Source organism: Pleurodeles waltl, chromosome 9 (assembly GCF_031143425.1).
Source record: "Pleurodeles waltl isolate 20211129_DDA chromosome 9, aPleWal1.hap1.20221129, whole genome shotgun sequence".
NCBI lineage: Eukaryota > Metazoa > Chordata > Amphibia > Caudata > Salamandridae > Pleurodeles > Pleurodeles waltl.
This window is the reverse complement of record NC_090448.1, coordinates 476,494,977-476,517,233: the sequence shown is the minus strand read 5'-3', so window position 1 is coordinate 476,517,233 and position 22,257 is coordinate 476,494,977.

Sequence of the window (22,257 nt, the reverse complement as noted above, 5' to 3'; positions counted from 1 at the left end):
CAGTTTTGTTGCCTGAAAACTAAATTGATTCTCTCAGTCGTGTTTATTAATTGTTGTGTTTTCTGCTCCTTCTAGCCTGGCAAGGCTTTGTTGTGGGCACTGTTAAAGGTTATTTGTCTGTCCTTTAATGTCTACTGGATCAGGCTTCACTGCTCAAGTCTCTTATTGTTATGAGATTCCCATTTGTTTCCCCTTCCTTTTTTGTTATGCCATTGAAGAACCTTAATTTTGTTTTTACCTGCCTGATGTGCTCACCCTCTGAGCCCACGTATAGTTGTCCCTTGAGGTTGCTCACTCTGATAACTGTTTCTGATCACTTTTTCCTTGGCATGTCAGTGAGCTAAAGGTTTTGTTGGCAGTACTGTCTCAACTCTGCAGTCTTAAGAGATGACCATTTAAGTACCTCTGTATTGCAGGTCTTCTTAGTTTAACTGTTTCACTGCTTGGGTATGGATTTAAGAGGTGAGAAATCTGCAAGTGGAAATATCCTTCAGAAGTACAAGTTACTTTCCCTCTTTACCGTTCTTTCCTGTGGATATTCTACCAGCGGATTCTTCATGATAATGCTCTGAAAAGTAGTCTTATGATGATTAATAAGGTCCCACATTACTTCCGGAAACTACGATTTCTGTTCATTTTGTCATCCTTGCTTCCACCTATGAGGGTGTGGAAGAAAGAAAGGGGCTACTAACCTCCGTGCACCAGGCCGGTACCTTATATGACTGATATGTCCTGACTGGGACAGAGTTGAGGTATCAACACAAGCCATTGTATCCCATTGGTTGTGGCCTTGATACATCCATGTGTGGATTATGGTGGTTCTTGTTACCTAGGACTTCCTGACAAGTTTCAAAGCGACTCCAGATGGTGCAGAATGCAGCAGCATGGCTTGTCATTGGGAACCCATAGCGAGAAAGCTTCACCTGTCCTTTAAAGCCTTCATTAGTTGCCTGTCAGTAAAATAATTATTTTAAAACCATAACCAATTGTGCATCGGATCATCCAAGGAACCGTACCCTTCTTAATAACCTCTAATTTCCATGTGCATCACCAAAAACGCCACTTGCGTGCATGCCCTCATATTCATTGAGTATTCCAAAAAAGTACACTTTAGCTATATTAACATAATCTTGAACAGACCCTCCTACTAGCCCAATACTTTTAACAGTCTCATGAACATAAAAGAAGTTCAAATTCTGGGCCACTGAAAAAAAAAAAAATCAGTGTGAAGAGGATTGGTCACAGACTGTAACAACATGAAAATGCCTGGGTTATTCAGTTTGATACTGCGAAATATGGATTAACTACTGTGAAATATATTACTAGCGGCTCACAATCTTCATAAACATGCTCTTTAACGCATTTGTTTATCCTGTTTGCTCCATTTGAGCGTCTGTATTAGCTTGTTTTTTAAGATCAGCATGTGCATTTGCACCATGATGAGTCTTTGCTTTCGCGATCTTTATTACAGTGGTAACGGATGTGTAAATTAGATTTAAGACTTTATACTGTGTGGAAAGTAGTTGTAAAACTGAATACAATTACATTAGGATTGTGCCACTTCTGACATGTGTTGATGCCAATTTTCAAAATTTCCATTTGGTCCTATCACACACGTGCTCGTCAGTAATAAGGATCCCTTACAATTAAGAAGCTACAACATATCCAGCACAATTTCATTTATGGTACTGTCTTTTCTTAATGAAGCAGCTTACAAAAGCTTTTCTGTTCCCCTTTCTGCAACTTTTAACAAGAACAAAGAATATGGGCCAGAGGTCACTAACTTACAGTGCGATTTTGATCCGATATCTGCACTACACACGACCTATGTCACATGTTTACACAGTTCAAGTACCCCTCTGAGGTCACCCTTACATAAGGCGCCAAGCTGAACTGACACTTCCATTCCACACAAGTACGTGTACAGGTAAATATGTTATTTACTCTTGAATGCTCTAGGTCCTATAATACAGGGTTATCCAATGTGTCGCCCTCATTTAGGACTTGCGGTGAGTGTTACTACTCTCACATAGGCATACACACGACAAATGGGTCCCTTTATAGAAACATTTACACATATTCATCCTGTTTCGGGCCGTCAGACGTGCACCGAGACTGCCCTATATCCATTGACGGACTGCCACAGATTCCTCATTGTACTGTCAGAGAGTTACCTACTTTTAAGCGTTGGCCTATTTGCACATAACTCATTTATACTCCTTATTTAACTTCCTTACAGACTCAGTCATAATAGGCTTAACTGAGACGGATAATTACATGACTGATCATGACTTCAAGTATTTTGCTCTGTTAAGGTGACAAACCTTTATGTAGACAAGTGAATGTTGTTAAGTTTTTGCCGTCTAGAACACCCAACGTGTTTGTTATATAACTGTCACTTAGAATGCTTATTTATTTTACATGCGTATATTGGGTTTTGGTACTCCTAACACATTTGCTGTGCTTCACTGCGCCCACGGCGTTGGCACCATGCATGTAAGAGACAGACACGGGTTTGGAAATGTTTAAAATATTTTTGAGAACCTATGAAAATTGTTTCTATCATTCATTTTCACCCGTGTTTTCTTTAAGAACGGTCAGACCTACGAACCAAAGGAGTGAAATATGTCCCAACAGAAAATGGGCTTCCTTAGAATCTGAATAAAGTAAAAATGGTAAACATTGACACACTGTTGGATAGGTTGTTATTTTTCGATCCTTTAATTTGATAGAGTTGGTTGTCTTACTTATTTGGCTCAACCTATTCTGAGCACTAAAGCCAATCCCGACCTGAGGACGTATGTAATATAAGATATAAAGGCCCGTATTTATACTTTTTGACGCTAAACTGCGCTAACGCAGTTTAGCGTCAAAAAATGTTGCGCCGGCTAACGCCATTCTGAAGCGCCATGCGGGCGCCGTATTTATTGAATGGCGTCAGCCGGCGCAAGCAGACCGGCGCTGCCTGGTGTGCGTGGAAAAAAACCACGTACACCAGGCAGCGCCGGCGTTGGAAAAAATGGCGCTAGGGCGTCTTAAAAATGGTGCAAGTCAGGTTGACGCAAAAAATTGCCTCCACCCGATTTGCGCCATTTTTAACGACGCCCAGACGCCATTTACATGACTCCTGTCTTAGTAAAGACAGGAGTCATGCCCCCTTGCCCAATGGCCATGCCCAGGGGACTTATGTCCCCTGGGCATGGTCATTGGGCATTGAGGCATGTAGGGGGGCACAAATCAGGCCCCCCTATGCCAAAAAAAAAAAAAAAAAAAAAAAAAAAATTATACTTACCTGAACTTACCTGAATGTCCCTGGGGTGGGTCCCTCCAGCCTTGGGTGTCCTCCTGGGGTGGGCAAGGGTGGCAGGGGGGGTCCCTGGGGGCATGGGAGGGCAGCTGTGGGCTCATTTTGAGCCCACAGGTCCCTTAACGCCTGCCCTGACCCAGGCGCTAAAATCCGGCGCAAATGCGGGGTTTTTTGCCCCGCCCACTCCCGGGCGTCATTTTTGCCCGGGAGTATAAATACGACGCATTTGCGGCGCAGTCATTTTTTTAGACGGGAACGCCTACCTTGCATCTCATTAACGCAAGGAAGGCGTTCACGCAAAAAAATGACGCTCTTTCCTCATACTTTGGCGCTAGACGCGTCTAACGCCAAAGTATAAATATGGCGTTAGTTTTGCGCCGAATTTGCGTCGAAAAAAACGACGCAAATTCGGCGCAAACGGAGTATAAATATGCCCCTCAGTACCCCCTGCTGTACATGATAAGGATATTGCAAGTCACCAAAGAGCTCCATAACCATATAGAGGAATGAGGCCGAGATCCTTTATGAGGTTATGGAATATCCTTATTATGTAAGCTGGTGGTACTTTATCCTATATAATAAATGGTCAAACCATCACCTTTCCTCCAAACCACTTAACACACTTGGGCCCATATTTATGTGAAGGTGGTGCAGCATGGTGCTGGGCCAAAAATAGCAGAGCCATGCTGAGCCACTTGAAAAATGCAGGGGTGAGCCATATTTAGAGAAATACGGCGCAGCCCTTCGTTTCCCTCTGTGCTGGCATTGAATTAAGCTGCCTAGCACCAATTCAGGCATCCAGGCACCATAATGCAAGGGTGTCAGCGTTGAGGGGATAGATTGTTTATGTGCTGGATGGTGTCCCTTCCTGCACATAATCTATAATGGTAATTTGGCACTTCTATGTGTGCTGCAAAATGCAGCACACCTAGAAGTAACTAAGCGTCATTTTGAATGATTGTTTATGTGCAGGAAGGTGTCCATTCCTGCACGTAAACAGTCGTCCATGGCATTTTGCTTCTTCTATATGTGCTGCAGAATACAGCACACATAGTAAAATCAAAAAACGAGGAGGAATAAAAGCATTCCTCCTCGTTTTGCCATGCTAATGCCACTCCTAGGGTGGCGTTAGTTTTTGGTGCTGCCTCCGGTTTACGACAACCCGTAAAGTTGAGGCAGTGTCAAAACAAATGGATGTTGAGGTGGAACGCTTACCGCAACACCAATTGCACACCCCTCTGATGCAGAAAAATGCGTTGGAGGGGCCCATATTGAGGCATAACGCCACAAAAAAGTAGCGTTACACCTTCTTGTAAATATGGAGCAGTGCTAAGCGCCACCGGAGTGTCACGAAAAGCGACACTCCGGTGGCGCTAGAGGCTCTTAAATATGCCCCTTGGTGCGTAGTTCTTTCAAATGAAAGAGTGAGCATCTTTTCAGAGAAGGAGAATAAAAATAAAACCTCTAATGCAAATTGAACACATATTAAACCAGTTAGCTATTTGTTGCAAACGGGTTTTAGAAAAAGTTCAATACAAGTCAGTTTAACAAAAAAAAAGCTACAGTAGCTTGCAATGTCTAAAACATGCAGAAAGATTTTAGTTTTTCTCTATCTAAGAAGTACAAAAAATAAACATATTTTCTCTCCTTGTCATTATTAACCATTTAAAGAGAGAAGAAGAAAGAAAAGCAACATTCCATTTTTGTTGCTTTAAACAGCTGTTTCAGTTATGCACCGTGAACTGACCTGGCACTCACCCCGGCTGCTAGCTCCGGCAGCAGGCACTGATCTGTCAGAACTTGACTGTAATAACCTTATAATAGTCGAGTTCTGATGTCTTTTTTTTATAATCAGCGACTGAGTGTGTCACTATATATTTAGATAGGTGCATTTATACAAGGATTACAGAATCCCATGCATTATATTAACTCTAATAAGATGTTTAAAAAAATTATCACGAATACTAGACATTACACTTAGTCAAACTATCTCCTGTGACTTTAATTTCAAAACAGTAGGACATTGGTAGTTCTCTTACCAGCTATGTAGCTGCACTTGGGGGCATATTTATACTTTTTGGCGGAAAACTGCACTAACACTGTTTTTTTTTTTATCTTAGCACCAGTTTGCGCCATTCCTGAGCACCAGCCGGGTGCCATATTTATGAAATGGCGCAAGCCGGTGCAAAGGGTGGGGTAGCATAAAAAAAATGACATTAGCCGGGTGGGGCTGGCAGTATGGGAGAAGGGGTTGTGCACCAAAAAATGACGTTAGGCTGGTTAGAGTAAAAAAAAAATGACTACCCAGCCTAGCGTCATTTTCTGACGCAAAACCATCCATACCACATGTGCTCACTATCTCAATGGCCAGCACAGGGGACAAGTGTCCCCTGGGCATGGCCACTGTACCCTGTGCTATGCAGGGGGCCCCAAGTTGGGCCCTGATGGCACTTTAATTTAAAAAAACGTCTTTACCTATACTTACCTGGGAGGGGGTCCACCATCCTCCGGTGTCCTTCTGGTGGGGGTGTTCCTAGGGCTTGGGGAGGGCTCCTGTGGACCCATTCTATGGTGTTTAACCATGGAAATGGGTCCACAGGTCCCCTAACGCTGGTCTGACCAAGGCGTCAAATAATGATGCAAAGCAAGCTTTGCACCATTATGTAGCCCCACCTCCCACCCGTGTGTCATTTTAGCACTGGGGGGATAAATACGGGGCTAGCACCATTTTTTAGATGGGAACGCCTATCTTGCATCTCACTGACTCAAGGCAGGTGCCCACATCCAAAAAATGGTGCAAACTCCTATATTTATCGTAGATGTGTCTAACGTAAAAATATAAATCTGGAGTTAGATTTGCGCCGAAAGTGTGTGTAAATAAATGGCGCAAATTTGGCGCAACAGAAGTATAAATATGGCCCCCAGTTTGGTTCCCTCAGCTAGATGAGTGAGTGAAGAAGGAGCTGAAGGCATGCCACATTTGCAATTGTTTATCCCCCAAAGTGACACAGCACCCAGTGACAATGTCTGATCTTCCTGCCCATGCTTGGGAGAGTTGCAGTTAACTTTTTTGGGCCTTTAAGAAATAAGCACTATCTTGTGGTAGTCATAAACATTCACATTTTCCTTTGGTGGAAGACCTAATTTTGCCAACCCCTGACAAAGACATAGAGTGGCTTGATGACATCTTTGCAATATGGGGCATCCCCATAATCCTCAAATTCGATAATGGCCCGCCCTTTAACAGCAAAGAGTTCAAAAAATGTCTCGCCCTCGGCTCAGTGTCAAACACCAAAAGAGCACACCCCTCTGGCTGCAAGCCAGTGGTGTAGTTGAACAATTCATGGGCACCTTCAAGAGGGTCATTCAATGAGCGTCCATGGAGGTAATCAATCTGAATCAAGCCATGTGTCTGCCCCTCTGGGCCTATCGATCCGCTCCCCACTCTACAACTCGTGAGAGTCCAGCCACCTTGCTATTTGGGAGAGCCATCAGAACAAAACCACCTCACTGAATCCCGGATCGATCGGTGCATACTGACTAGATTCGAGACATTGACATGGCTCGGAAAAGAAAAATGAAAATATACGCAGATCAGCGTCACCATGCCCAGGAGACAGTTTTTATCAAAGGAGACTGGGTATCAAAGGAGACTGGGTATTGGTTAAGCAGTAACATGATGTAAAATGGACCCTCCTTTTGCCGCTGATCCGTTACAGGTTGTGGCATGCAAATGTCTTATGGTGACAGTCTATCGTCCTGAACAAGCCATCACATTTTAAACACCTAGCGTGACACTCATTGAGTCCTGAAACCGTACGGGAGGCAACCCCACTAGCAGGTCTATCTCAAGCACCTGAGCCTATGTTGCCGTTGCCCGCTAAGGGTGAACTTCGATCATCTCGGATCACCCGAGCGAGCAGACAAGTGAGGGCGCCTCGGCAACTATTTGAAGAAATATGACTTTGGTGATGTCTGCCACCTCTTATTTAACAAAAGGAGAGATGTAGCATATTGATGTTATGCACACTAAAGTCTTTGTGGTTTTGGGTGGACTCTGAACCGGAAGTACTTATTGTGCAGGGACATGTTTGGGTGTTGTTAACAGAAAGTATGATATAATGCACAGTGTGTGAGTGTATGCTGAGGAATAAAGTAATGTTTGACTGCAAGTTCCGCGAGGCGTATTTCATCTGCATGCCCCTGGGCTGGGAAAGACACTACAGTCTAGGGAGGAATGAAAAAAAAAGTTTGCTCCATAAACACCCTGCATATAAACCTACAGGACAAAACTAGAACAGCAGAGATCACAGTGAGGAAGCAGTTGCAAGTCTTATCTAGCAGAGTGGTTGTAAAGCTGCTGGCAGGGTTCAGGCAACAGATATGAAATCTACACTAGGATAAGATGATCTCTCTGTCAGCTTGGAGTCCAGAGTTGAGTTCCTTGACAATATAAGGAAGGAAGACCAACTCCTTTACTGAGCCTGGAAGACTGGTACAGGAGGTGTGGTAATATGCAAACCAAGTGGCATACCTCATTTGCGCCAAATTTGCGTCTTTTTTTTTACACAAGTTTGGAGTAAAACTAACTCCATATTTACATTTTGACGTTAGACCTGTCTAACGTCAAAATATTAGAGTTTGCACCATTTTTGAGATGCGTAACCCTACCTTGCGACATCGAGATGCAAGGTAGGCGCTACCATCTAAAAAATTGGTGCTAATCTCATAGCCCCATATTTATCCCCCAATACTTATCCCCCCATGGTAATGGTTCGAAAGTTACTAAAAGTGCTGCAACATGTATGCTGCGCAGTGAAAGGCAAAGTTGCAAAACTTGACTGGTCACCTTTTTGTTGCTTATTGCTACTTTTAGGTATTAAAATAGTACTAACAAGGTGCCTAGACAGTGTTATCAAGTTTAAAAATGTTGTAATAATGAACTAATATTTATTGCAAAGTGTGCTTTTCCAGCCGCATAATTTACTAAAAACAAAAACTGGCAACTCACATATTGAAATAAATGCACATTCTAATAGTCTATTCAAAACAAATAAGGGTGCTCATACACTAAATCACATTGTTGCCATGATGTGTAATACCGGATTGCTAAAAAGCACACCAGTAGCATAAACTAAACAAAAACAAGATTAGTGGAGCACACCAAGAAACTCAATGTATCAAAAGTTTAAAGACAAATGTTGTCTTATAAGTCAAGTTGGAAAAAAAACATTAATTAAACCATCAGAAATATTTCTTATAATGGTGTTGGTACTAATATAATAAAGACAAAGAATAAACATACAGACATACAAAATGAATATTTGAAAAACAATGATGCCAAAAAGAAGAGAATCTTATATATATAACACGTAAAAATATCATAAATATACAGACGCAATACAAACAATGCAAATAATACATAAATAGATACAAAATACAAAAGCCATCAGCCGACATGTGTTTCGTCCAAACCGGACTTCTTCAAGGCTGAGAAAATCATGATAAACAACATTCCGTTATAACACATACATACATCATTTGTAAAAATATATAATCTATTAATTTTCTATAAAAATTTATTTTTTAAAAAGAGAAATTAGTAGAATCACCACCCATCACCATAATTATAGTGTGACAACTTACAAATTACAAGACAGAAGAAGACCAACACCATGTATCCATTACCAAAAAATGTTAAGTATTGTTAGAGAGTAAGAATTGCATAGGACACCGTGAGTACAGCCCAGTATTGAGATCGGAAAATCATGAAAAGATTATTTTGTATGACATGCAGCACCTGTGAATTGAAAATCCCAAAACACTAGACTCATTGGGTCCAGCATAACCCCGTGACACACCTGAGTGTAGGTACTGTCTATTTTCAATAAATACCTTAATTATTCAAATGGCACTCGACCTTGTATCCCCCATTGGGACTACCCAGAAAGAAAAGAAAAGCTCCATTATTCTACTTTAATTTCAAAAGACTAAGGGGGTCATTACAACATTGGCGGTAAAAGCCGCTTACTGCCGTGCAGAAGACCGCCAATACACTGCCGCGGCCGCGGAATTCCGCCACAGCTATTATGACCCACATCTCGGAATCTGCCGAAATTCAGACACCCACACAAGTCAGCCACACCAAAGGTCAGTGATAAACTGGCGAAAACAAATCCTCCACCGTCACGCCAACAGAAACATGCCTATGCTATTACGACACGCGAATCCACGCGGCGGTCTTTCAACCGCGGTATTCCATTGGCGGTACACACCGCCGCGCTCAAAATACACACACATCTCCAAACACCGCCACATTGGACAATTCCAAATACACACACCTGATACACATACAAACACCACTCCCACACACCCAACACAATATAAAACACACACCCACAACACCCACAAACGCCTACGACCAAAAATTTGAGACGAAGGCGACAGACAGAGAGCACAGCAATAGACAACCCCACCACACACAGGCACACAACACCATCACCCACACAACATCCACACACAAAACACCACACACCACTACACATCACCACACTCATCATCACATACACCACCACACACATCACCTACACCACCCCTTGGCACGCCAAAGACTCCCCAGGTTTTCGGAGGAGGAGCTCAGGGTTATGGTGGAGGAAATCATACGGGTATAGCCACAGCTATTTGGATCACAGGTGCAGCACACCTCCATATCTAGGAAGATGGAGCTATGGCGAAGAATAGTCGACAGGGTCAACGCAGTGGGACAGCACCCAAGAAATCGGGAGGACATCAGGAAGAGGTGGAACGACCTACGGGGGAAGGTGCGTTCTGTGGTCTCCAGGCACAACATCGCGATTCAGTGGACTGGCGGCGGATCCCCACCCCCTCCCCCACAACTAAGAACATGGGAGGAGCAGGTCTTGACCATCATGCATCCAGAGGGCCTCGGAGGAGTCGGTGGAGGAATGGACACTGGTAAGTCAAATCTTAAGTATCACATCCCCCACCCTACCTACATGATATCACACATCCCCACCCTCACCCCATCCCCTATCACTCCAACTCCTCACTAATGTACTAATAACACACACCACACATCCCAACACCAAGCCCTGCATGACACAACCAAGCATGGACACCCCTCACTAAAGCATGCCCACTGCACATACCCATAACAACCCCTAACCATCATCACACAAGCCCCCACACAGGAAAGCTAGCACTGGGGTACACGCTCACCCACCCATTGCACACCATGACACACACACATGCAATAATCATGCTTTTATACCCCTGCAGGACCACTACGTAACGTCACCACACAGGAGGGTCCAGATATCTCTATCCCACCCACAGAAGAGGCCCACAGTGATGACAGCAGCTCTGGCCAACTGGATCAAGATGACCAGCCCGGACCATCGTGGGCCTCGGGACAGTCGGTTCCCCTCGCACAGGCAAAGGGAACCCACTCTCCACGAGGCCCTCTCCTCCATCATGGGAGCATACCACCACTCCCAGGAGACGATGGCGACGGTCCTGGCAAAGTTTCAGAAGACCCAGCGCATGCAGGACGAACTGTATTTGGGGTTCAGGGAGGAGCTCAGAACCATCAGCTCCACCCTGGGCACCATAGTACGGGTGCTGAAGGATATACAGAAGACCATGAGGGACACCGTGGCACTCCAAGGGGCCCCTGACACTAGCCTAGATGATGAACTGCCCACCACCTCCGCCTGCGCTAGTGGACAGGACGCCCCGCCACAGGACCACCACACCACCACCCCACCCCCTGCAGATGGAGAACCACCCCGCAAGCGGTCCCTGAGATCCAGGAACAGGACAGAGCAAGATGGCAAGACCCCCGACAGGAAATGAGACCACCCTGATTGTCATCCCACTGTCCCATTTTGTCACCCTGTCCAGATTGGAACTGTTGCAGCTCCACTTCCTATGCCCATATGGGCAGTGCACCTGTGAGACTAATAGAATGGACTTTGCCATGGACATTCCTCCACCATCACCCATCACCATTTTGCCACCCCCTCCAATAATTAGCACTTCAATAAACACCCTTGAACCACAAAACAATCTGGAGTCAGTCTGTGAGTTTGAAAATGTGTATTAGCTATTACAATGACAAAATACGTTTGAAAATGTAATGTCAACATACCTATGTCACACATCACAAGCCCATGCAGGATGCAAGCAGATGACACACATTGGTAACCACACCTGTGAAACCGTAATGGAAATGTACCACTCAGTTAGCATATACTGATTCAAATTGACAGACAGGATAGAGGTAGAAGTGTGAAAGTAAATGTAATAGTAAAAAAATGTGTTCTCACCTGTGTGTCACTGGAAATTTTGCTGTATGACAGAGTCCCTATTATTAATGTCTTCTTCCTCTGCTTCCTCCTCATCACTGTCCACAGGCTCCACAGCTGCCACAACACCGTCATCTGGACCATCCTCCTGCAGAAAAGGCACCTGGCGTCGCAAAGCAAGATTGTGAAGCATTGAGCAGGCGATGATGATCTGGCACATCTTCCTTTGGTGAGTAGAATAGGGAACCACCTGTCATATGGAGGCACCTGAACCTGGCCTTAAGGAGGCCGAAGGTGCGTTCGATCACCCTCCTAGTCCGCCCATGGGCCTCATTGTAGCGTTCCTCTGCCCTGGTCCTGCGATTCCTCACTGGGGTCAATAGCCATGACAGGTTGGGGTAACCAGAGTCCCCTAATAGCCACACACGGTGCCTCTGGAGTTGACCCATCACATACGGGATGCTGCTATTCCGCAGGATGTAGGCGTCATGCACTGAGCCAGGGAACATAGCATTTACCTGCGAGATGTATTGGTCTGCCAAACATACCATCTGTACATTCATGGAATGCTAACTCTTCTGGTTCCTGTACACCTGTTCACTCCTGCGTGGGGGGACCAAAGCCACATGGGTCCCATCAATGGCACCAATGATGTTGGGGATATGTCCCAGGGCATAGAAGTCAACTTTAACTGTAGCCAAATTCTCCACCTGAGGGAAAACGATGTAGCTCCTCACGTGTTTCAGCAGGGCAGACAACACTCTGGACAACATAGGCTGGGACATCCCTGATGCCATGGCCACTGTTGTTTGAAATGACCCACTTGCAAGGAAATGGAGTACTGACAGCACCTGCACTTCAGGGGGGATTCCTGTGGGATGGCGGATTGGTGATATCAGATCTGGCTCCAAATGGGTACACAGTTCCTGGATTGTGGCACGGTCAAACCTATAGGTGATGATTAAATGACGCTCCTCCATTGTCAACAGGTCCACCAGCGGTCGGTACACCGGAGGATTCCGCCATCTCCTCACATGTCCCAGCTGACGGTGCCTAGGAAGGACAACAGCGACCACAGAGTCAAGTAACTCAGAGGTATGTACCCACAGCTACACAGTACACAAAACATAATCCAAAAAGTTGCCTGTAAGTGTGTTGAGCCCAGGCCTAGGTATGTGTGACGCAGTTGTAAATGAAGCCATGTGGGCCCCTGAAATGGCGGCTGCCTGACCTCTAAACTGGCACAATTGGACGTGAGGTAACTGCGCTGGCGTTGTACACCGTCGCGGTAGGCGGTCGAAGACCGCGGCGCAATGCTGCATTGGTTAACATTGGACCCTATGGGTCCCAGGAGCCAATGACGAAGTGCGCCGGCGGTGATGATACGCACCGCCGCGGACGTCACCGCCGCGGACGTGACCGCCATTTTCTATCTGTTGAATCACTCGATACCTGATCTTCGACAGGAGAGGACCTACACTGCAAGTGCTGCTGTGACCTCGGTCTGGAAGAGACAATGGCTCGTGCGTCTGGGGAAAGGGCCCCTGCCTTCACTGCACAGGAGTTGGAGAAGCTTGTGGACGGGGTCCTCCCCCAGTACACGCTACTCTACGGTCCTCCAGACCAACAGGTGAGTACATAGGGTGCATGTTGTATGGGCTATGCCTGGGTGGAGAGGCCTGGATGTAAGTAGGAAGGGTGCAGAGTTATGCGAGCTTGAAGGAGTGTGAATGCATGCGCCACATGGCAAGGGCTGGGATGTGGGCCACTCACTTCGACGGTGCTGTTGCTAATGACTTCTCTTCTTCCCCTGTACATGTCATGTAGGTCAGCGCCCACCAGAAGAAGGAGATTTGGCGTGCCATCGCCAAGGAAGTCCGGACCCTGGGGGTCCACCAGAGACGGAGCACCCACTGCCGTAAAAGATGGGAGGACATTCGCCGCTGGAGCAAGAAGACGGCGGAGGCTCAGCTGGGGATGGCCTCCCAACGTGGAAGGGGTGCCTGTCGCACCATGACCCCCCTGATGTTCCGGATCCTGGCGGTGGCCTACCCTGAGTTGGATGGGCGCTTGAGGGCATCACAGCAAACACAAGGGGGTGAGTACACTCACATTCTGATGACTTTGCGCGCTGTGGAGGGGTCTGGGTGGGGGAGGAGGACTGTGGGTTTCCCTAGGCCAGGGCGAGTTTCGTAGGCTAGGCCCCTCCGGAATGCAGGCCATGTGCCACTCCACCCCAACTCTGTAGAGTGTCAAGTACAGGTATACATGCCCCTGTGTCATCTATGTGGACAGATGACACTCATAGCCATGTAGGCCATATCCCAGGAACTGCATCTGTAGAGGCCAAGAGCACGGCGTAGTGCAGGGGGCTGCTGTGTCTGTATTGTCCGCCAACGGTAGCGGTAAGGCATGCACTCAACCTGTCTTTCTTCTGTTCCCCCCCCCTTTTTGTGCTCTCCCTGTTCTTTTGTGCATCAGCATCATCAGGCGGAGGTACAGTGGCACCGGAGCACGAGGGAGCTGCAACCCACATGGCCCTGGAGGGCCACACCACAGACTCTGAATACACCAGTGGGACGGAGGGCGAGGGGAGCTTCACGTCGGTCACCGGATCAGCAGACAGCGACACGGACTCGTCCTCTGATGGGAGCTCCCTTGTGGTGGCGGCACCATCTGTGCCCCCCACTTCAACAGGTACAGTCACCACCCCCCTACCAGCACTGCCCTCCCAGCAGCCCCTCAGCCTTCGCTCCGTGCCCGCTCATCCAGGAGGGTGGGCATCACCTTCGCCCCAAGCACCGCAGCCCCTGCCCCAGTCACCCTTGCTGCCCTCAGTGAGGAGGCCATTGACCTCCTCAGGTCACTCGCTGTTGGGCAGTCTACCATTGTGAATGCCATCCAGGGTGTAGAAAGGGAGTTGCAACACGGTAATGCATTCCTGGAGGGCATTCATTCTGGTCAGGCTGCCCTTCCTCGAACCCTGCAATCTCTGGCCTCAGCACTGATGGCAGCCATTGTCCCTGTGTCTAGCCTCCCCCCTCCTACTTCCTCCACACAGACGCAGTCCCCTGTACCCCAGCCTATCCCAAGCACACCATCAGACCAGCCAGCACACATGTCAACACACAAGGGCAGCTCAGGCAAACATAGGCAGCACACATCCCACAGGCACTCACACAAGCATCACCCACATACAGACACAGCAACATCCACTGCCTCCACTGTGTCCCCCTCGTCGTCGTCTCCCTCCTCCCTCCCAGTGTCGTCTACACTCTCACTTGCATGCACTACATCTACAGCCACTAGGACTCGCACCAGAACACCCAGCACCACACCCCACTCACCTGCACTCACCACCCCCACTACCATTTACACGTCCCCTGTGTCCTCTCCCAGTGTGTCTGTGACGCCCCCTCCCAAAGTACACAAACGCGGGCACCCACACACCCAACATCCATCCACCTCACAACAGCCTCCAGAACATGCACCTGCACCCAAATCATCTAAAGTTACACCTCCTACAACCACCTCCTCTTCCTCCACTCCCAGACCCCCTCCAGCAACCCGACCCAGTGTTCTTCAGAAACTTTTCCTGAGCAACGTTGACCTCTTTCCCACCACCCCCACCCCTCCAATTCATAGGTCCCATACTAGCACCTCAGCCAAAAAAAGTCAGGTTCCAGTGGTGCGTGTTGAAGGTATATGGAGTGCACCGGGCACCAGGGCAGCCAGTGTGACACGGAGCCAAAGCACTGCCAGTCCACCCCCTGTAAAGCACCAGAAGTTGGACAGTGCCCGACGGGAGAGGGTGAAGACTCCTGCCGGCAGAGCCGCTCACAAGGGTCCCGGGGGGAGTGCCGAGTCAGCTGTGACTCCTCACAAGGTGGGGAAGGGGCAGAAGAAGTCTCCAAAGTCTGGGAAGAGCAGCACGGCGGAGAAGGCCGCCATCCTCCCCGCTGGCCAGGACGCCACCAACAGCCCCATCGTCACTTGTCAGGAGACCACCGCCAGAGTCAGTGCCCAGGAGGGCAGCACTATCGTCACTGGTCCGGAGACCACCGCCAGAGTCAGTGCCAAGGAGGGCAGCACTATCGTCTCTGGTCCGGAGACCACCGCCAGAGTCAGTGCCCAGGAGGGCACTGGCAGCCACACCCCCCTGGGCACTGAGGGACCGTCATGCCACACACCGCTGAACAGGTCAGAGACAGCAAAGTCAAGCACCGCTGAACAGGGCACAGACCGCCATGGCAAGCACCGCTGACCAGATCAGAGACAGCAAAGTCAAGCACTGCTGAACAGGGCAAAGACCGCCATGGCAAGCACCGCTGAACAGGGCACAGACCGCCGTGGTAAAGCACCACTGAACAGGGCAAAGACCGCCATGGCAAGCACCGCTGAACAGGTCAGAGACAGCAAAGTCAAGCACCGCTGAACAGGGCAAAGACCGCCATGGCATGCACCGCTGAACAGGGCACAGACCGCCATGGCAAAGCACCGCTGAACAGGGCAAAGACCGCCATGGCAAGCACCGCTGAACAGGTCAGAGACAGCAAAGTCATGCACTGCTGAACAGGGCACAGACCGCCATGGCAAGCACCGCTGAACAGGTCAGAGACAGCAAAGTCAAGCACCGCTGAACAGGGCAAAGACCGCCATGGCAAGCACCGCTGAACAGAGCACAGACCGCCATGGCAAGCTCCGCTGAACAGGGCAACGACCGCCATGGCAAGCACCGCTGAACAGGTCAGAGACAGCAAAGTCAAGCACCGCTGAACAGGGCAAAGACCGCCAACTCAAGCATTGTTAGCCCATGTGCAGCTGGGACAGTGACGGAACTGGGACCGTCACGGGGAGTGTGATACACTCTGGGCACCAGTCCCCCTCCAGAACCAGTGGAGAACTGCATCCACTACCTGAATACTTCACAGGATGAAGGACTCTGGGCACCAGTCCCCCTCCAGAACCTGTGGAGACATGCATCGACTTGAGAGACAGTGGCTTTGTACTCCCCAGGATGGTACAGTGGGCAAACCAACCACTGTAGAGACTTGAGAGACTGTGGCTTTGCACTCCCCAGGATGGTACAGTGGGCAAACCAACCACTGTAGAGACTTGAGAGACTGTGGCTTTGCACTCCCCAGGATGGTACAGTGGGCAAACCAACCACTGTAGAGACTTGAGAGACTGTGGCTTTGCATTCCCCAGGATGGTACAGTGGGCAAACCAACCACTGTAGAGACTTGAGAGACTGTGGCTTTGCACTCCCCAGGATACATCAATGGGCATGGAGCCCCGTTGTGGATCTGGCGTGGTGCAGTCATCCGGCTGAGGTGCACCCCTTCCCTTCCCCCTGAGGTGCCTATTGAATTTCTATCTGATGCCCCTGCAGTGTTCTGTCCGTTTGTGGACAGGTATCTAGTGTGGGCCTCGCCCATGCATTGTGGGCCCACTGGTCCACGGACATTGAAATGTGCATACCTGCACTACTAATCGTGATGTATATATTTTTAATGTGTATATATTTCTGTATATATGAGCTTACTGTATTTTGCTATATTACAATGGTTGCACTCATTTCCTTTTGTCTTTGCATTCTTCCGGGGGGGTTGTGCGTTGTTACTGTGATGTTTGGATATGCATTGGTGTGTGTGTTGTAATGGGTGAGGTTCAGGGTGGGGGTGTTGCGTTTGTGTCCCCCTGACTTTTGCCTCCCCCCTCCCCTATGTCGTAGGTGCAGTACTCACCATTGTCGTCGGCGCCGCCGTTGCTGGTGTTCATAGAGGAGCAGGAACACAATTGCATGGAGTATTTGGAGTTCGGGCTACATGGTGGCCTCCTTCCTCGTGGAGTGTGTTCAGGTGAGCGTTTTCCCATTGCAAAAGCTGTTTCCGCCATGTTTTTATCCACGGTGAATCCGCCCCGGGAAAGGTGGCAGATTGGTGTGTTGTAATACTGTGGGCGGTACATTGTCTTCCGCCTGTCTGTTGGCGGTGACCGCCGCGCTGCTTGTCTGTACCGCCGTGGCGGTCGGAGTGTTAAAATGGCTGTCTATGTTGGCGGTTTCCGCCACGGTCATAATTCCCTTTTTTTTTCCGCCAGCCTGTTTGCGGTATTACCGCAGCTTTAACACCATCCGCCAGGGTTATAATGACCCCCTAAATGTGTTGGTGTCAACTGTTACATTACCCATACTGACCTGGGTTAAACAAAAGAACTCGTCTCTTGATGTCTTCAGATTGTGACCCACATAATATTTTTACAACTTCCTTCCATCCTTTTGGTCTGAACTAGGAGACAGCATAATCTGAATGTCCCTTATAACTTGTAACCAAAACAATTAAATCCCTAAAGTCAAACACAAACCTATATACTATACATCAGATCCATAATTAGCCCCATAGTTGAAAAATACTCCCAGCCCAATGATATTCTAGGCTTGAGCCATAATGCCTCCTTAAGACAACAAAAGAGGGGACAAGGTCTCATCAGTAAGGACAAAGTATTCCAATACAAACAACTATATCAACACTCCTGCACCTCGACTTACTTTCTAACATAATCAGGATATTTCACATCATTATACTGTCCCATACCGCCAATATTATATTACCTTTAGCAATAGTCAGCATCTATAGTCAGTTTTTTCCCTTTCCTCCGTGTTGGCACCAATAAGTATAAACGAGCGTCTCGCCCGAGCGTTGGAACCAGCGGCTTAAATATTTGAACCCGGCATTGCCGTGCACCCAATCTTAGAGCAAGTTGTACAATTATCGCGCTCACAGGCGGCAAAGTATGTTATAAACATAGAGAAAGGATTTCTCCGTTTTACAAAAACCCAGCATCCATCTTTAAGCACTAAAACCATATTCGACTATACCATAAACAGAAAAAAAGGACTTAACCATTTTGTAAACACAGACCTGGCGGCCATCTTTAAGTCCTACACATATGTTAGACTATTAAATCTGAGATCAGTACTTACTCGCTTTTAAGAGAAACAGAAAAGGAGACTAAGGTGGCCTCAAGCACATGGCGGCCATCTTTGTGTACCAAGAAAAGGAAAAAAATAAACAACAAAAGAAAAAAAAAAGTGTTTTTAATATAATATATATAAAATAGTTTTGGAAAGGATACCAATCCAGACACCATTACCACATACCAATAGTAATCCAGCTATTTTCAAATATCCAAATGTAGAGCCTTTGATAAAAGCAGTATACACAAGATGACCCCAAGCCAAAATTGTACATAAAAAGAACCTTTCGACAAATATCAATATAACTTTATATATATACCTGAGAATAGAAAAGAAAGTGTCAGATTACATGCCGAAGTGTATTGAAAGGGCCCATACAGAGAGAGAGTAGAAGTGTCACTAAGAGGGACATTAGGTGACAATACTGTATACAAGTCAAAAGGTGCAAACATGTTGACGTTACTGTTTACACATGAGTTAATAACATCTGGTGTATATTTATCAGATGTGAACAATGGTCATATATTAGAGAAAATGATACAATTCATCATCCAGATTCATTCCCAATTCAATGGTTCTTAACTTAATAATCCATTTCGCTTAATTTTTTCTTAAGTCAAGTGTCCGGTTACCACCCCTAGGGTTCATTGGAATATGATTTATGCCCATGTATTTAACTAAAGGGACTTCTGTACCTGGATGTTTTTCATTAATATGGCGTACTACTGGTGAAGCTGTATCATGATTTCTCAAAGCTCTAATATGCTCCTGAATTAGTTCTTTTAAGGGCCTGGTGGTACTGCCTACATATATTTGCCCACATGCACATTCCAATATATATACCACAAATTTAGTATTACAATGGATGAAAGTGGAGATTTTGAATTTGTCACTGCCATTGTAACTAAATTCAGAAGTTTTGTGCAGTGCCAGATTGCACATGTTGCAATTGCCACACTTGTAGAAGCCAGTAATTTTATCAGAGAGCCATGTCAATTTATGCTCCATTATAGGAGCTAAAAAACTTTTGCACACCTCATTTCTAATGGTTTTGCCTCTTTTATGGATCATTCTCGGCCTCTCTGGAAGTAAACCCGCAAGTGTGTTGTCAGTCCAATGTTTACATAAAATGCGATATATACTTTGACTGTTCTGACTATATGCTGTGCAGAAATTAGCTGTTCTATATGATTAACCATCTCGAGTTTTAGCATGTTGGCCCAATAGGGTGGTTCTACTTACTTGATCAATCTTTTTCCTTGCTGCCCCTATGGTGCGTTTGGAATAACCTCTTTGTAAGAACCTCTCTCTCAAGTTATTCAATTCAATATTGCATACATTTGAATCACTGCAATTTCCTTTTAACCTAGTCATCTCCCCAAAAGGGGTGGCTGAAATCTGATTTTTGGGGTGAGCACTTTCAGCATGTAATATTGAATTACAGGCTGTTGGTTTACGATGAATTTTCGTATGAATCTTATTATCTTCGATAAATATATCCAAATCAAGAAAACAAACATTGTTTTTACTGTATTCATAGGTCATTTGTATAGTGAAAATGTTGATGTTAATATAATCATAGAATTCCACTAATAGTTGTTCTGATCCAGTCCAAATCATTAGTACATCATCAATGTATCTTCCCCAAAAAAAGATATTTTCAGTCAGGGCAGGGGGGCCCTCTTTCCAAACATGTATTGCCTAAAAAAAAAAATATATACAAATTCGCATAGGATGGAGAAAACCGTGAGCCCATGGCTACTCCTTGTGCCTGTTTAAACCATTGTCCTTCATATATGAAGACATTATTCTCCAATATGAATTCGATCCTACACAAAAGCATCTCAGTATGTTCCAAATGGGATGCCGATCTACCAGAAAAGAAGTGTCGCACTGCTTGTAGACCCTTATCTCTAGGGATACATGTATATAGAGAGGATACATCCAATGTGACCAAGGTCATATCTGATGTCCAAATCACATCCTCTAACTTTAAGAGAACATCCTTTGTGTCTTGTAAATATGAAGGGATATTCTTCACAACGGGCTGCAAATAGCTGTCAATAAATTCAGAAACCCTTTCAGTGGGCGCTCCTATCCCCGATATTATGGGTCTACCTGGTGGCAAGGTCGTACTTTTATGTAATTTGGGTAAAGTATATATACACGGTGACGTAGAGAAGGGTTAAAAATATACTTGAACTCTAGATCTGAAATTAGGCCCTTATTACACCATGATGATAACATTTTCTCTAGCTTGTCCACAATCTCTTTGATGGGGTTACATTGCAATCTAAGATATGCACCACTATCAGCTAGTTGTCTATCAATTTCTTTAATGTAATCAGCTCTATCCAAGATTACATTGTTGCCCCCTTTGTCCGCTTCCTTGATTACTATGTTGTGATTGTCGACAAGTTCCTTTAGGGCCAATCTCTGTTTATTGGTAACATTATGTGATTGTTTAAAATGACCTAATTTGATCTGTTTCTGTAATTTTTGAAGATCTTCTTTAACCAATCTCCCAAAAACCTCTATGGCATTGTTACTTGGTAATTTAGGAATGAAGATGGACTTAGGTTTAAGGCCACTATCCAGGGTTAGATCTTGAACAATCTTTAAATCATCCAATAAATTTAGTCTGTCAACATTATTGAGATCCATATCCTCCAGAGTGAGCAGAAGTTGGATATCCATTATATCTCTTATTGTATACGCACTTACAGTAGCATTAGGTGTTGTTGTGGTTTGTACATCAGTTCTCTCTGCAAAGTATTTTTTTAGTTTTAATTGTCGAAGAAATTTGAATAAATCTATATGTACCTGTGTCATGTTACAAAGATTGGACACACAAAAACCCAATTCCTTACTTAGCACATTTATTTGTTCTTCAGTGAGAGTACATTTGGACAAATTCACAATTGAGATACTATTACTGCATTGCGAACTATCTGTTAAATTTTCAGTTTGTGGATATGTAAGTATCAATTGTTCTTGGTTTTGTTCTTTGCTGCCCTGGATTGTACTCCCGTAGTTAGCTGGCCTTTGGCCTCTCCCTCTCCTTTTGCCTCTATGTATCTTCATCTTGGATTTGGGAAAGACTGATTGTACAAATTCCTTTTGTTTCCTAATCTGTATCTCTTTGCCTCTTGTAAAAAAACTAGTGGAATTGTTTGTATTGGAATACTTTGTCCTTACTAATGAGACCTTGTCCCCTCTTTTGTTGTCTTAATGGGGCATTATGGCTCAAGCCTAGAATATCATTGGACTGGGAGCATTTTTTAACTATGGGGCTAATTATGGATCTGATGTTGGGGTCCTTGTATTAAGCTGTTATTGTTTTTGAAGTGCATAGGTTTGTGTTTGACTTTAGGGATTTAATTGTTTTGGTTACAGGTTATAAGGGACATTCAGATTATGATGTCTCCTAGTTCAGACCAAAAGGATGGAAGGAAGTTGTTAAAAATATAATGTGGGTCACAATCTGAAGACATCAAGAGACAAGTTATTTTGTTTAACCCAGGTCAGTATGGGTAATGTAACAGTTGACACCAACACATTTGGGGCCAGATGTATCATCACGGCCCTTTGCAAAGTGCCATGTATCACATTTGCGATTCAGTAATAGCGATTTCTTAAAAATC